The following is a 16,527-nucleotide window of genomic DNA, read 5'->3' on the forward strand; positions in this document are numbered from 1 at the left end:
ATATAGATGTGTGTATGTGTATATATAGATGTGTGTATGTGTATATAGATGTGTGTATGTATATATAGATGTGTGTATGTGTATATATAGATGTGTGTATGTGTATATAGATGTGTGTATTGTGTATATATAGATGTGTGTATGTGTATATATAGTTATTAGATGTGTGTATGTGTATTATAAGATGTGTGTATGTGTATAGAGATGTGTGTATGTGTATATATAGATTGTGTATGTGATATATAGATGTGTGTATGTGTATATATAGATGTGTGTATGTGTATATAGATGTGTGTATGTGTATATATAGATGTTGTGGTATATAGATGTGTGTATGTATATATAGATGTGTGTATGTGTATATATAGATGTGTGTATGTGTATATATAGATGTGTGTATGTATAGATGTGTGTATGTGTATATATAGATGTGTGTATGTGTATATATAGATGTGTGTATGTGTGTATATAGATGTGTGTATGTGATATATAGATGTGTGTATGTGTATATAGATGTGTGTATGTATATAGATGTGTGTATGTGTATATAGATGTGTGTATGTGTATATATAGATGTGTGTATGTGTATATAGATGTGTGTAGTGTATATATAGATGTGTGTATGTGTATATAGATGTGTGTATGTGTATATAGATGTGTGTATGTGTATATATAGATGTGTGTATGTGTATATATAGATGTGTGTATGTGTATATAGATGTGTGTATGTGTATATATAGATGTGTGTATGTGTATATATAGATGTGTGTATGTGTATATATAGATGTGTGTATGTGTATATATAGATGTGTGTATGTGTATATATAGATGTGTGTATGTATATAGATGTGTGTATGTGTATATATAGATGTGTGTATGTATATATAGATGTGTGTATGTGTATATAGATGTGTGTAATGTGTATATATAGATGTGTATGTGTATATAGATGTGTGTATGTGTATATATAGATGTGTGTATGTGTAATATAGATGTGTGAGTATATAGATGTGTGTATGTGTATATATAGATGTGTGTATGTGTATATATAGATGTGTGTATATAGTGTATATACGATGTGTGTATGTGTATATATAGATGTGTGTATGTGTATATAGATGTGTGTATGTGTATATATAGATGTGTGTATGTGCTATATAGATGTGTGTATGTATATATAGATGTGTGTATGTGTATATATAGATGTGTGTATGTGTATATATAGATGTGTGTATGTGTATATAGATGTGTTATGTATATATAGATGTGTGTATGTGTATATATAGATGTGTGTATGTGTATATATAGATGTGTGTATGTGTATATATAGATGTGTGTATGTGTATATATAGATGTGTGTATGTGTATATAGATGTGTGTATGTGTATATAGATGTGTATGTGTATATATAGATGTGTGTATGTGTATATATAGATGTGTATGTATATATAGATGTGTGTATGTGTATATATAGATGTGTGTATGTATATATAGATGTGTGTATATGTAGTATATAGATGTGTGTATGTGTATATATAGATGTGTGTATGGTATATATAGATGTGTGTATGTGTATATATAGATGTGTGTGTGTATAGATGTGTATGTGTTATATAGATGTGTTGTATGTGTATATAGATGTGTGTATGTGTATTATAGATGTGTATGTGTATATATAGATGTGTGTATGTGTATATATAGATGTGTGTATGTATATATAGATGTGTGTATGTGTATATATAGATGTGTGTATGTGTATATTATAGATGTGTGTATGTGTATATATAGATGTGTGTATGTGTATATATAGATGTGTGTATATAAGATTGTATTGTATATATAGATGTGTGTATGTGTATATATAGATGTGTGTATGTGTATATAGATGTGTGTATGTATATATAGATGTGTGTGTATGTATATATAGATGTGTGTATGTGTATATATAGATGTGTGTATGTATATATAGATGTGTGTATGTGTATATATAGATGTGTGTATGTGTATATAGATGTGTGTATGTGTATATAGATGTGTGTATGTGTATATATAGATGTGTGTATGTGTATATATAGATGTGTGTATGTGTATATATAGATCGTGTGTATGTGTATATAGATGTGTGTATGTGTATATAGATGTGTGTATGTGTATATATAGATGTGTGTATGTATATATAGATGTGTAGTATAGAGTGTGTATGTATATATAGATGTGTGTATGTGTATATAGATGTGTGTATGTGTATATATAGATGTGTGTATGTGTATATATAGATGTGTGTATGTGTATATATAGATGTGTGTATGTGTATATAGATGTGTGTATGTGTATATAGATGTGTGTATGTGTATATATAGATGTGTGTATGTGTATATATAGATGTGTGTATGTGTATATAGATGTGTGTATGTGTATATATAGATGTGTGTATGTGTATATATAGATGTGTGTATGTGTATATATAGATGTGTGTATGTGTATACTAGATGTGTGTATGTGTATATATAGATGTGTGTATGTGTATATATAGATGTGTGTATGTGTATATATAGATGTGTATGTATATAGATGTGTGTATGTGTATATAGATGTGTATGTGTAATTGATGTGTATGTATATAGATGTGTGTATGTGTATATAGATGTGTGTATGTGTATATAGATGTGTGTATGTGTATATATAGATGTGTGTATATGTATATATAGATGTGTGTATGTGTATATAGATGTGTGTATGTGTATATATAGATGTGTGTATGTGTATATAGATGTGTGTATGTGTATATAGATGTGTGTATGTGTATATATAGATGTGTGTATGTGTATATATAGATGTGTGTATGTGTATATATAGATGTAGATGTGTGTATGTGTATATAGATGTGTGTATGTGTATATAGATGTGTGTATGTGTATATATATAGATGTGTATGTGTATATAGATGTGTGTATGTATATATATAGATGTGTGTATGTATATATAGATGTGTGTATGTGTATATATAGATGTGTGTATGTATATAGATGTGTGTATGTGTATATAGATGTGTGTATGTGTATATATAGATGTGTGTATGTGATATATAGATGTGTGTATGTGTATATATAGATGTGTGTATGTGTATATATAGATGTGTGTATAGATGTGTATGTATATATAGATGTGTGTATGTGTATATATAGATGTGTGTATGTATATATAGATGTGTGTATGTGTATATATAGATGTGTGTATGTGTATATAGATGTGTGTATGTGTATATATAGATGTGTGTATGTGTATATATAGATGTGTGTATGTATATATAGATGTGTGTATGTGTATATATAGATGTGTGTATGTGTATATAGATGTGTGTATGTATATATAGATGTGTGTATGTGCTATATATAGATGTGTGTATGTGTATATATAGATGTGTGTATGTGTATATATAGATGTGTGTATGTGTATATAGATGTGTGTATGTGTATATATAGATGTGTGTATGTGTATATATAGATGTGTGTATGTGTATATAGATGTGTGTATGTGTATATATAGATGTGTGTATGTGTATATATAGATGTGTGTATGTGTATATATAGATGTGTGTATATATAGATGTGTGTATGTGTATATAGATGTGTGTATGTGTATATAGATGTGTGTATGTGTGTATATAGATGTGTGTATGTGTATATATAGATGTGTGTATGTGTATATAGATGTGTGTATGTGTATATATAGATGTGTGTATATAGATGTGTGTATGTGTATATATAGATGTGTGTATGTGTATATATAGATGTGTGTATGTGTATATATAGATGTGTGTATGTGTATATATAGATGTGTGTATGTGTATATAGATGTGTGTATGTGTATATAGATGTGTGTATGTGTATATATATAGATGTGTGTATGTGTATATATAGATGTGTGTATGTGTATATATAGATGTGTGTATGTGTATATATAGATGTGTGTATGTGTATATATAGATGTGTGTATGTGTATATATAGATGTGTGTATGTGTATATAGATGTGTGTATGTGTATATATAGAAGTGTGTATGTGTATATATAGATGTGTGTATGTGTATATATAGATGTGTGTATGTGTATATATAGATGTGTGTATGTGTATATATAGATGTGTGTATGTGTATATAGATGTGTGTATGTGTATATATAGATGTGTGTATGTGTATATATAGATGTTGTATATATATAGATGTGTGTTTGTGTATATATAGATGTGTGTATGTGTATATACGATGTGTGTATGTGTATATATAGATGTGTGTATGTGTATATATAGATGTGTGTATGTGTATATAGATGTGTGTATGTGTATATATAGATGTGTGTATGTGTATATATAGATGTGTGTTGTGTATAGATTGTATATATAGATGTGTGTATGTGTATATATAGATGTGTGTATGTGTATATAGATGTGTGTATGTGTATATATAGATGTGTGTATGTGTATATATAGATGTGTGTATGTGTATATAGATGTGTGTATGTGTATATATAGATGTGTGTATGTGTATATATAGATGTGTGTATGTGTATATAGATGTGTGTATGTGTATATAGATGTGTGTATGTGTATATAGATGTGTGTATGTGTATATAGATGTGTGTATGTGTATATAGATGTGTGTATGTATATATAGATGTGTGTATGTGTATATATAGATGTGTGTATGTGTATATAGATGTGTGTATGTGTATATATAGATGTGTGTATGTGTATATAGATGTGTGTATGTATATATAGATGTGTGTATGTGTATATAGATGTGTGTATGTGTATATATAGATGTGTGTATGTGTATATATAGATGTGTGTATGTGTATATATAGATGTGTGTATGTGTATATATAGATGTGTGTATGTGATATATAGATTGTGTATGTGTATATAGATGTGTGTATGTGTATATATAGATGTGTGTATGTGTATATATAGATGTGTGTATGTGTATATATAGATGTGTGTTGTGTATATAGATGTGTGTTTGTGTATATATAGATGTGTGTATGTATATATAGATGTGTGTATGTATATATAGATGTGTGTATGTGTATATATAGATGTGTGTATGTGTATATAGATGTGTGTATGTGTATATAGATGTGTGTATGTGTATATAGATGTGTGTATGTGTATATAGATGTGTGTATGTATATATAGATGTGTGTATGTATATATATAGATGTGTGTATGTGTATATAGATGTCGTGTATGTCATATATATATAGATGTGTGTATGTATATATAGATGTGTGTATGTGTATATAGATGTGTGTATGTGTATATAGATGTGTGTATGTGTATATATAGATGTGTGTATATAGATGTGTGTATGTGTATATATAGATGTGTGTATGTGTATATATAGATGTGTGTATGTGTATATATAGATGTGTATGTGTATATATAGATGTGTGTATGTGTATATATAGATGTGTGTATGTATATATAGATGTGTGTATGTGTATATATAGATGTGTGTATATAGATGTGTGTATGTGTATATAGATGTGTGTATGTTATATATAGATGTGTGTATGTGTATATATAGATGTGTGTATGTATATATAGATGTGTGTATGTGTATATAGATGTGTGTATGTGTATATAGATGTGTGTATGTATATATAGATGTGTGTATGTGTATATATAGATGTGTGTATGTGTATATATAGATGTGTGTATGTGTATATATAGATGTGTGTATGTGTATATATAGATGTGTTATGTGTGTATTATAGATGTGTGTATGTGTATATAGATTGTGTATGTATGATATATAGATGTGTGTATGTGTATATAGATGTGTGTATGTGTATATATAGATGTGTGTATGTGTAATATAGATGTGTGTATGTGTATATATAGATGTGTGTATGTATATATAGATGTGTGTATGTGTATATATAGATGTGTGTATGTGTATATATAGATGTGTGTATGTGTATATATAGATGTGTGTATGTGCTATATATAGATGTGTGTATGTGTATATATAGATGTGTGTATGTGTATATATATAAGATGTGTGTATGTGTATATAGATGTGTGTATGTGTATATAGATGTGTGTATGTGTATATATAGATGTGTGTATGTGTATATAGATGTGTGTATGTGTATATATAGATGTGTGTATGTGTATATAGATGTGTGTATGTGTATATATAGATGTGTGTATGTGTATATAGATGTGTGTATGTGTATATATAGATGTGTGTATGTGTATATATAGATGTGTGTATGTGTATATATAGATGTGTGTATGTATATATAGATGTGTGTATGTGTATATAGATGTGTGTATGTGTATATTAGATGTGTGTATGTGTCATATATAGATGTGTGTATGTATATAGATGTGTGTATGTGTATATAGATGTGTGTATGTGTATATAGATGTGTGTATGTGTATATAGATGTGTGTATGTATATAGATGTGTGTATGTATATATAGATGTGTGTATGTGTATATATAGATGTGTGTATGTGTATATATAGATGTGTGTATGTGTATATATAGATGTGTGTATATAGATGTGTGTATGTGTATATATAGATGTGTGTATGTGATATATAGATGTGTGTATGTGTATATATAGATGTGTGTATGTATATATAGATGTGTATGTGTATATATAGATGTGTGTATGTGTATATATAGATGTGTGTATGTGTATATAGATGTGTGTATGTGTATATATAGATGTGTGTATGTGTATATATAGATGTGTGTATGTGTATATATAGATGTGTGTATGTGTATATAGATTGTGTATGTATATATAGATGTGTGTATGTGTATATATAGATGTGTGTATGTGTATATAGATGTGTGTATGTATATATAGATGTGTGTATATAGATGTGTGTATGTGTATATAGATGTGTGTATGTGTATATATAGATGTGTGTATGTGTATATATAGATGTGTAGTAGATGTGTGTATGTATATATAGATGTGTGTATGTGTATATAGATGTGTGTATGTGTATATAGATGTGTGTATGTGTATATATAGATGTGTGTATGTGTATATAGATGTGTGTATGTATATATAGATGTGTGTATGGTATATATAGATGTGTGTATTGTATATAGATGTGTGTATGTGTATATATAGATGTGTATGTGTATATATAGATGTGTAGGTGTATTATATAGATGTGTGTATGTGTATATATAGATGTGTGTATGTGTATATATAGATGTGTGTATATATAGATGTGTGTATGTAGTATATAGATGTGTGTATGTGTATATATAGATGTGTGTATGTATGTATATATAGATGTGTGTATGTGTATATATAGATGTGTGTATGTGTATATATAGATGTGTGTATGTATATATAGATGTGTGTATGTGTATATATATAGATGTGTGTATGTGTATATATATAGATGTGTGTATATATAGATGTGTGTATGTGTGTATATAGATGTGTGTATGTGTATATATAGATGTGTGTATGTGTATATATAGATGTGTGTATGTATATATAGATGTGTGTATGTATATATAGATGTGTGTATGTGTATATATAGATGTGTGTATGTGTATATATAGATGTGTGTATATAGATGTGTGTATGTATATATAGATGTGTGTATGTATATATAGATGTGTGTATGTGTATATAGATGTGTGTATGTGTATATATAGATGTGTGTATGTATATATAGATGTGTGTATGTATATATAGATGTGTGTATGTGTATATATAGATGTGTGTATGTATATATAGATGTGTGTATGTGTATATATAGATGTGTGTATGTGTATATATAGATGTGTGTATTGTATATATAGATGTGTGTATGTGTATATATAGAGTGTGTGTATGTGTATATATAGATGTGTGTGTATGTATATATAGATGTGTGTATGTATATATAGATGTGTGTATGTGTATATATAGATGTGTGTATATGTATATATAGATGTGTGTATGTGTATATATAGATGTGTGTATGTGTATATATAGATGTGTGTATGTATATATAGATGTGTGTATGTATATATAGATGTGTGTATGTGTATATATAGATGTGTGTATGTATATATAGATGTGTGTATGTGTATATAGATGTGTGTATGTGTATATATAGATGTGTGTATGTGTATATATAGATGTGTGTATGTATATATAGATGTGTGTATGTATATATAGATGTGTGTATGTGTATATATATAGATGTGTGTATGTATATATAGATGTGTGTATGTATATATAGATGTGTGTATGTATATATAGATGTGTGTATGTATATATATAGATGTGTGTATATTATATAGATGTGTGTATGTGTATATATAGATGTGTGTATGTATATATAGATGTGTGTATGTGTATATATAGATGTGTGTATGTGTATATATAGATGTGTGTATGTGTATATATAGATGTGTGTATGTGTATATAGATGTGTGTATGTGTATATATAGATGTGTATATGTGTATATAGATGTATGTGTATATATATAGATGTGTGTATGTGTATATAGATGTGTGTATGTGTATATAGATGTGTGTATGTGTATATAGATGTGTGTATGTATATATAGATGTGTGTATGTGTATATAGATGTGTGTATGTGTATATATAGATGTGTGTATGTATATATATAGATGTGTGTATGTATATATAGATGTGTGTTTGTGTATATAGATGTGTGTATGTGTATATAGATGTGTGTATGTGTATATATAGATGTGTGTATGTGTATATAGATGTGTGTATGTGTATATATAGATGTGTGTATGTGTATATATAGATGTGTGTATATATAGATGTGTGTATGTGTATATATAGATGTGTGTATGTGTATATATAGATGTGTGTATGTATATATAGATGTGTGTATGTGTATATAGATGTGTGTATGTGTATATATAGATGTGTGTATGTGTATATATAGATGTGTGTATGTGTATATAGATGTGTGTATGTGTATATATAGATGTGTATGTGTATATATAGATGTGTGTATGTATATATATAGATGTGTGTATGTGTATATATAGATGTGTGTATGTGTATATATAGATGTGTGTATGTGTATATAGATGTGTGTATGTATATATAGATGTGTGTATGTGTATATATAGATGTGTGTATGTGTATATATAGATGTGTGTATGTGTATATAGATGTGTGTATATAGATGTGTGTATATAGATGTGTGTAATAACTATATAACAATAATAAACATAACAATAACTATGATTTATATACCTACCAAAATCCCTGGTCCGCAGACTGTACAGGAGCCGTGTGCTTACAGGACCTGCGATGATGTCACCGTCATGTGATCAGTCACATGGAGGAGGAGGAGTCACATGATCAGGGGCTGCTGCTCTAGGCTCATCTGCTCAGTGTATGCAGGACTCTGCTGTGCTGGTTGTGATCGCTGCTGGATGAGCTGAAGTTATGTGTATGCAGCAGAGCTGTGTGTGTGTGATGTGCGTGGTGCAGAGCTGTGTATGTGTGTGTTATATATGTCTGCAGCAGAGCTGTGTGTAATGTGCATGTAGCTGAGCTGTATGTGTACACAGTAGAGCTGTATATGTGTAATGTGCATGTAGCTGAGCTGTATGTGTACACAGTAGTGCTGTATATGTGTAATGTACATGTAGCTGAGCTGTATGTGTACACAGTAGAGCTGTATATGTGTAATGTACATGTAGCTGAGCTGTATGTGTACACAGTAGTGCTGTATATGTGTAATGTACATGTAGCTGAGCTGTATGTGTACACAGTAGAGCTGTATATGTGTAATGTGCATGTAGCTGAGCTGTATGTGTACACAGTAGAGCTGTATATGTGTAATGTGCATGTAGCTGAGCTGTATGTGTACACAGTAGAGCTGTATATGTGTAATGTGCATGTAGCTGAGCTGTATGTGTACACAGTAGAGCTGTATATGTAATGTACATGTAGCTGAGCTGTATGTGTACACAGTAGAGCTGTATATGTGTAATGTACATGTAGCTGAGCTGTATGTGTACACAGTAGAGCTGTATATGTGTAATGTACATGTAGCTGAGCTGTATGTGTACACAGTAGAGCTGTATATGTGTAATGTACATGTAGCTGAGCTGTATGTGTACACAGTAGAGCTGTATATGTGTAATGTACATGTAGCTGAGCTGTATGTGTACACAGTAGAGCTGTATATGTGTAATGTACATGTAGCTGAGCTGTATGTGTACACAGTAGAGCTGTATATGTGTAATGTACATGTAGCTGAGCTGTATGTGTACACAGTAGAGCTGTATATGTGTAATGTGCATGTAGCTGAGCTGTATGTGTACACAGTAGAGCTGTATATGTGTAATGTGCATGTAGCTGAGCTGTATGTGTACACAGTAGAGCTGTATATGTGTAATGTACATGTAGCTGAGCTGTATGTGTACACAGTAGAGCTGTATATGTGTAATGTACATGTAGCTGAGCTGTATGTGTACACAGTAGAGCTGTATATGTGTAATGTACATGTAGCTGAGCTGTATGTGTACACAGTAGAGCTGTATATGTGTAATGTGCATGTAGCTGAGCTGTATGTGTACACAGTAGAGCTGTATAGGTGTAATGTACATGTAGCTGAGCTGTATGTGTACACAGTAGAGCTGTATAGGTGTAATGTACATGTAGCTGAGCTGTATGTGTACACAGTAGAGCTGTATATGTGTAATGTGCATGTAGCTGAGCTGTATGTGTACACAGTAGTGCTGTATATGTGTAATGTACATGTAGCTGAGCTGTATGTGTACACAGTAGAGCTGTATATGTGTAATGTACATGTAGTTGAGCTGTATGTGTACACAGTAGAGCTGTATATGTGTAATGTGCATGTAGCTGAGCTGTATGTGTACACAGTAGAGCTGTATATGTGTAATGTGGATGTGGTTTTCCCAGGAAATGAAATCACAGTTGGATGTTGGTTGCATGCCCTAATGATGTATACAAAATATTATATTCTTTTACTAATTTCCATGACTAAGTACCGGATGGTTCGAAATGCGTCACTGTATACTGTGCTTCCAAACCTTTTACGTGTGTAAGCTCGGTGACTATACATATGGATGGTGCGGTGAGCTGGCTGTACTCTTTGTTTTGTGACTATGTGTAAAGTACTCACTGCTGCTCTAGGTGGATACTTTAGGGGGAGTAGTTTCCAAAATAGGGTCACTTCTGGGGTATGGTTCTGCCAGCTAGAATCCTTTGCAAGTATAGAGTGCGGCCAATAATTCAGTCAGCCTATAATTCGGGGGTATTGTCGAACACAAGACCAATGGTAAAATAACATTTTGGGTGCATTTCCTCTATTTCAGAAGTGATGTATTTGTGAAAAAACTTTTATATTTCTATTTTTTACATTTAACGTGAAAAAATGAATGCAAAAAAAAAAACAGGCATTAAAATAGTAAATATTGCCTTTGATCAATTCATTTTTTATATGCAATACCAAAAACAACCAGAGGTGGGCACTAAGGGGGACATTTATCAAAATCTGTGCAGAGGAAAAGTTGCCCATAGCAACCAATCAGATCGCTACTTTCATTTTTCAGAGGCCTTGTTCAAAATGAAATAAGTGATCTGGTTGCTATGGGCAACTGCCCCATTCTTACTCTGCACAGGTTTTGATAAATCTCCCCCTAAATCCCCATCTTTCGCCTTTACATATAAAGAGGTACTCCGCTGCTATACATCATAGCCCCTATCCAAAGTAAGATGTCTGATCGCTGGGGGTCTCGCTGCTGGGCCCCCGCGATCTCCCGCAGCACCCGGCTTTCTAAACAATCCCCGGGTCCCTGCAGCAGCGACCATGATGTCATGACCACGCCCCCTTGTGACATCACACCAAGCCCCCTCCATTCATGTCTTTGGGAAGGGGGCGTGTCGGTCAACACGCCCCCTCCTATAGACATGAAAGGAGGGGGCGCGACATGACATCACAAGGAGGCGTGGCCATCATGTCATGATCACAGTCTCCAGCTACGAACGTTCTGAACAAAGTGTTCAAAATGCTGGACCACTGGCGTACCCCTTTAAGGAATTCCGACTCGGGCTGCACGATATGGGGAAAATGTACGATTGCGATTATGGGATTAAATATTACGATTTTGATATGCGATGCGATATAATAAAGAAATATCCAATCTCTATTTTACAACTATTCACCCATTTTATGCCCTCCGCCCATTTCACATCTCCTCCATTTAATTTCTATCTCCCCCCTATCACATTATCCCCCCTCCCCCCTGTAGATAGCTTTTTGTACTGCACCAATACACTGGGTTTCCTGGACGGTTTTCAAATATCCCATCGGATCCAGGAAACCCAGGGTGTTTGCAGTCAAAAAAGACCTTTCCCCATCAGCCAATCACTGGCTTGACACGTTACACTGCTGCGGCCAGTGATTGGCTGAAAAGGGAAAGGTCCTACTGCTTGTATGGAGAAGAGAGGAGACACCGGACCGCACGGATGGGAACGGCATCTGCAGGGACCGGGAGGAGGTGAGCAGAAGTTTTTTTGTTTTTCTCCCTGCGCCCTTTTACTTAGCTCAATGTTTTTCTACCAGGGTGCCTCCAGCTGTTGTGAAACTACTACTCCCAGCAAGCCCGGACAAACTACTACTCCGGGCATGCTGGGAGTTGTAGTTTTGCAACAACTGGAAGCACCCTGGTTGGGAAACACTGACTTTTAATATTTAAATTTTGTTTTTACATGCTGTGGCCACCCCTGCCCGCAGCAGTACACGGGAGTCGGCCCGAGCAGATGATCACAAGTTTTCCCGGGGGGCCGTATCGCTATATCACAAAAATAAACGTGATTCGATTGATTTTGCGAGATATCGTGTAGCCCTAGTTCCCACAAGCTTTATTTTTCCCGGAGCTACGTATACAGAGTACCCCACAGTGCTACGCCGTTTGTGCGTCTCCCATTGAAGCCAATGTCAGATGTCACCAGGTGGGACAACCCCTCTAAGGGGTTAAGCATAGAACTTTTCATTATGTGTGTATTCACATTGGGGGAGATTTATCAAAACTTGTGCAAAGGAAACGTTGCTGATTTGCCCATAGCAACCAATCAGATCGCTACTTTCATTTTTGAAAAGGCCTTTGAAAACTGAAGGAAGTGATCTGATTGGTTACTATAGGTAGGTTTCCTCTGCACAGTTTTTGATAAATCTCCCCCTACATGTGTATTAACAAATTCTTAGTTTCATAGAATCTTGTTCTGAGATAAGTGCAGGTCATATTCAGTAAATGGGCGCTGTCAGAACTAAAATCTTCTTATATGTTGTATGTTATATCTGGGCAAAACATTGACCTTTCTAATATACTTCTAAAATAATTGTATTTCCTTTTTATAGATAATCATGGTTTATTAAAAAAAAAAAAAAAAAAAAGACCACTAGGGGTCCCCATACCATCCAGAACATAATCCTGTCCTGTTCCAGCAGCATCTTTGTCCCAGGTGAAGCACAAACTGAGACAAAGTTAATGAAGTGAGGGCGCGACTAGCACTCCTCTGTGCTCACTCCTGTTCTATCAGACTGCAGCATGACAACAGAGAGGATGGGGTTACAGAGCAGCCTGCAGTGATTGGATGAAGAGACCAGCACAGCACAGCAGACTCAGGGAGGAAGTGAATGCATAGTGAGGGCGGGCTCAGTGCGTGCCTTGGACACGCCCCTTCCTGAGCAGTGGATATCAGAATGAGTGAGCAGTAGAAGAGAGGGATATGTGAGACAAATACAGACACATAAAAAAAGAGATGTAAAGAATCTGTATGGTCTAGTGAGTAACATATAGAAGTATTTTCTTTTTCTTTTTAAACTGTAAATTTTTATTAAGGTTTTACATAACAAAGGAAATACAAGAAAATAACATCAATAGGGGACATCAGTCCCTGCAGCAGAACTCAACAAGGATAAAACAACTCAACTGAGCTAAGCTCAGACCATCATAGAAAGTTATGATTAACAGTAGAGTGACACCAGATCAACATAAAAAAGGGGGAACGCAAAGAGACAAACCAACAACGGGAAAGGACTACACAGAGGGGGAGAGGGACCAGAAAAGGAGAGAGAAGAAGAGAACAGCAAAAAGGCAATGAGTTTAGCAATGAGGGTCTTGGCCGCAAGGACAATATGTAGGAAAAGTTTAAACGGCTTCTTAGCCAACACCCTAGTGGACAAATGCAGAATGAAGACCAAAGGGTCGAGGGGAACTACAACCCCCAGAACCGTATGGATCAACCTCTGTACCCGCAACCAATACGTAGCTATCAATGGACAAGACCAAAATATGTGAAATACATCTCCCAGGCCCACCCCACATCTCCAACACTGAGGAGGGATATCAGGGTTCAGTCTATTGAATAAGACCGGAGTGTGGTACCAACCCATAAGCATCTTAAACTGTGTTTCTTTATAGGCCGTGTAGATTGAAGCCTTAGCTGCCCGCTCCCACATGCCACTGAGGGATGGTAATAGTAGTGTTCACGGCCTCTTCCCAACGGCCCATATAGTGGTGGGAAGGAGGAGAACCATCCAGGGGGGAGATCAAGAGAGAGTAAATACTGGAAAGCAATCCCCTCGTCTGAGTTCCACCCCTACACAACCTCTCAAAGTCCGTATGGAAAGACACAGTCAACGAGCCCTGCTTAGAGGACAGATAGTGACGAAGTTGCATGTGGTGGGCTTGTTCAGAGGTGGGGAGATTCCAACGGGAAGTTATCTGGTCAAAGGGCAGAAGGGAGCAGGAGATTGGGTCCACCACATCCGCCCAGCAAAAAAGGCCCCGAGAGCCCCATTCCCTAACCATACAAGAGGTCACTCCAGGAGAGAAATCAGGGTGATAAAGAAAGGATTGTAAAGGAGGAAAGAAGCCTAAATCGCCTAGAGTAATAGGTCCAGACATATCGGGAGAATGACATAGGCCCTTAAAGGGGGAGTGTAGGGGAGGGGAGCGGGAAAGTCCACAGGAGAGTTAGGATGAGTAGGGGCCATCCACAATTTTTCCACCTCCATCCATTTGCTATAGGCATGGTAATTAGACCAAGCCGTCAGGAGACGCAGATGGGCCGCCCAATAGTATTTAGTCACATCCAGAACACCCAGCCCCCAGAAAATCTCGCCATAATTACAGACATGGGGAGCCAATGCCTTTTGGTGTCCCAGATTAATCGGAAAGTAGCCGATTGTAAAGAGCGCAATGTGGCCAACGGGATCTGCACCGGCAGCGACTCAAAAAAGTAGAGCAGTTTGAGAAGGATAGTCATCTTAACAGCCGCTATGCGTCCAAAGAAGGAGATGTACTGTGACCGCTTTTTATCCATCAAAGTACGCAGCTCTCGAAACGAAGAGGGAAAGTTAGAGGAATACAGAGAGGAATAGCAAGGAGAAAGTGAAACCCCTAAATACTTAATAGCGGAAAGAGACCATCGAAAGGAATAGTTAGCCCGAAGAAGGGTAACCACGGAGGGAGAGAGATTGATGGGCATGGCCTCCGATTTGGAGAGGTTGACTTTATATCCAGATCAGGCCATATGTATGCAGGAGTTTATACAAAGAAGGCAGAGACAGTAGGGGATTAGTAAGAGTAAGCAGAACAGAGCAAAAAGGCAGATCCTAAATCCCTGCCATGAAGGGCTATCCCAGAGATGTCCGGATCAAGGCTGCAAGTGGCTCAATACATAGAGCAAAGATCAGGGGGGGGGGGAATGGGTAGAAAGAGGCGTGATATAGAATCAGGATGATGTTGTAGGGTGCCTGTAGGGTTTTTCAGGGCAGAGGGGGCCTGGGCAGCAGCACGATCCCGTAAGCTCTGAACCAACAACATGGTGTGGGCCTTGTTACCCTTTTCATAGAATCACTGCTTGGCATAAAGCAGTTGCAGTTCCCCGTTATGAACGGCCAGGTCGCCCAACTGGGACTGTGCCACAACCAGACGTCTCAGAACCGAGAGGGAGGGGGTAGTCAGAAGAAAAACTTCTATGCTAGATACCTGAGCCCTAAGTTCCCGGGAGAGAGCCGCAGCATACCGTTTCAGTCGAGAACCCAAAGAAATACAGTGGCCTCTAACCAAAGAACCCACCGACGAATGACTGTCAGCGGAAGGAGAAAAAACTAAATTAAAGCCCCCCCCCAGTAGCCAAGCAGAGGGGGCACATTTATGTAACCGAGAGAGGACCCGTCGCAGGAAGGGGATCTGCAAGGTATTGGGAGCATAGACATTATATAGGAGCAATTGCTTATCCCCCAGGTGCCCCCTGTAGAATAATAAACCTACCCAATGGATCTGCATAAGAAGACATAACTTGAAGAGGACAGGACCTAGAGATTAAAATACCCCTGCCACTTTCCTATCAGCTGAAGCTAGAAATGTCTGTGGGTAGAGGTGGTGTATGAAGGAATCCCTCTTGTTAAAGTGTCTCTCCTGAAGGTAGACAATATCCGCCTGCAAAGCAACCAACTCCCTC

At 35.2% G+C, this 16,527-nt stretch overlaps 1 protein-coding gene and 1 pseudogene across 1 annotated transcript in view; both read right to left on the bottom strand.

The window, feature by feature from the left end:
• The window catches only part of LOC130297940 (gastrula zinc finger protein XlCGF26.1-like), a 37,071-nt pseudogene extending 27,737 nt beyond the window's left edge, over window positions 1–9,334 (bottom strand).
• Window positions 1–16,527, bottom strand: part of LOC130302850 (oocyte zinc finger protein XlCOF7.1-like) — a 185,990-nt gene that overhangs the window by 118,636 nt on the left and 50,827 nt on the right.

This window comes from Hyla sarda, chromosome 1 (genome assembly GCF_029499605.1).
Source record: "Hyla sarda isolate aHylSar1 chromosome 1, aHylSar1.hap1, whole genome shotgun sequence".
NCBI classification, from domain to species: Eukaryota; Metazoa; Chordata; class Amphibia; order Anura; family Hylidae; genus Hyla; species Hyla sarda.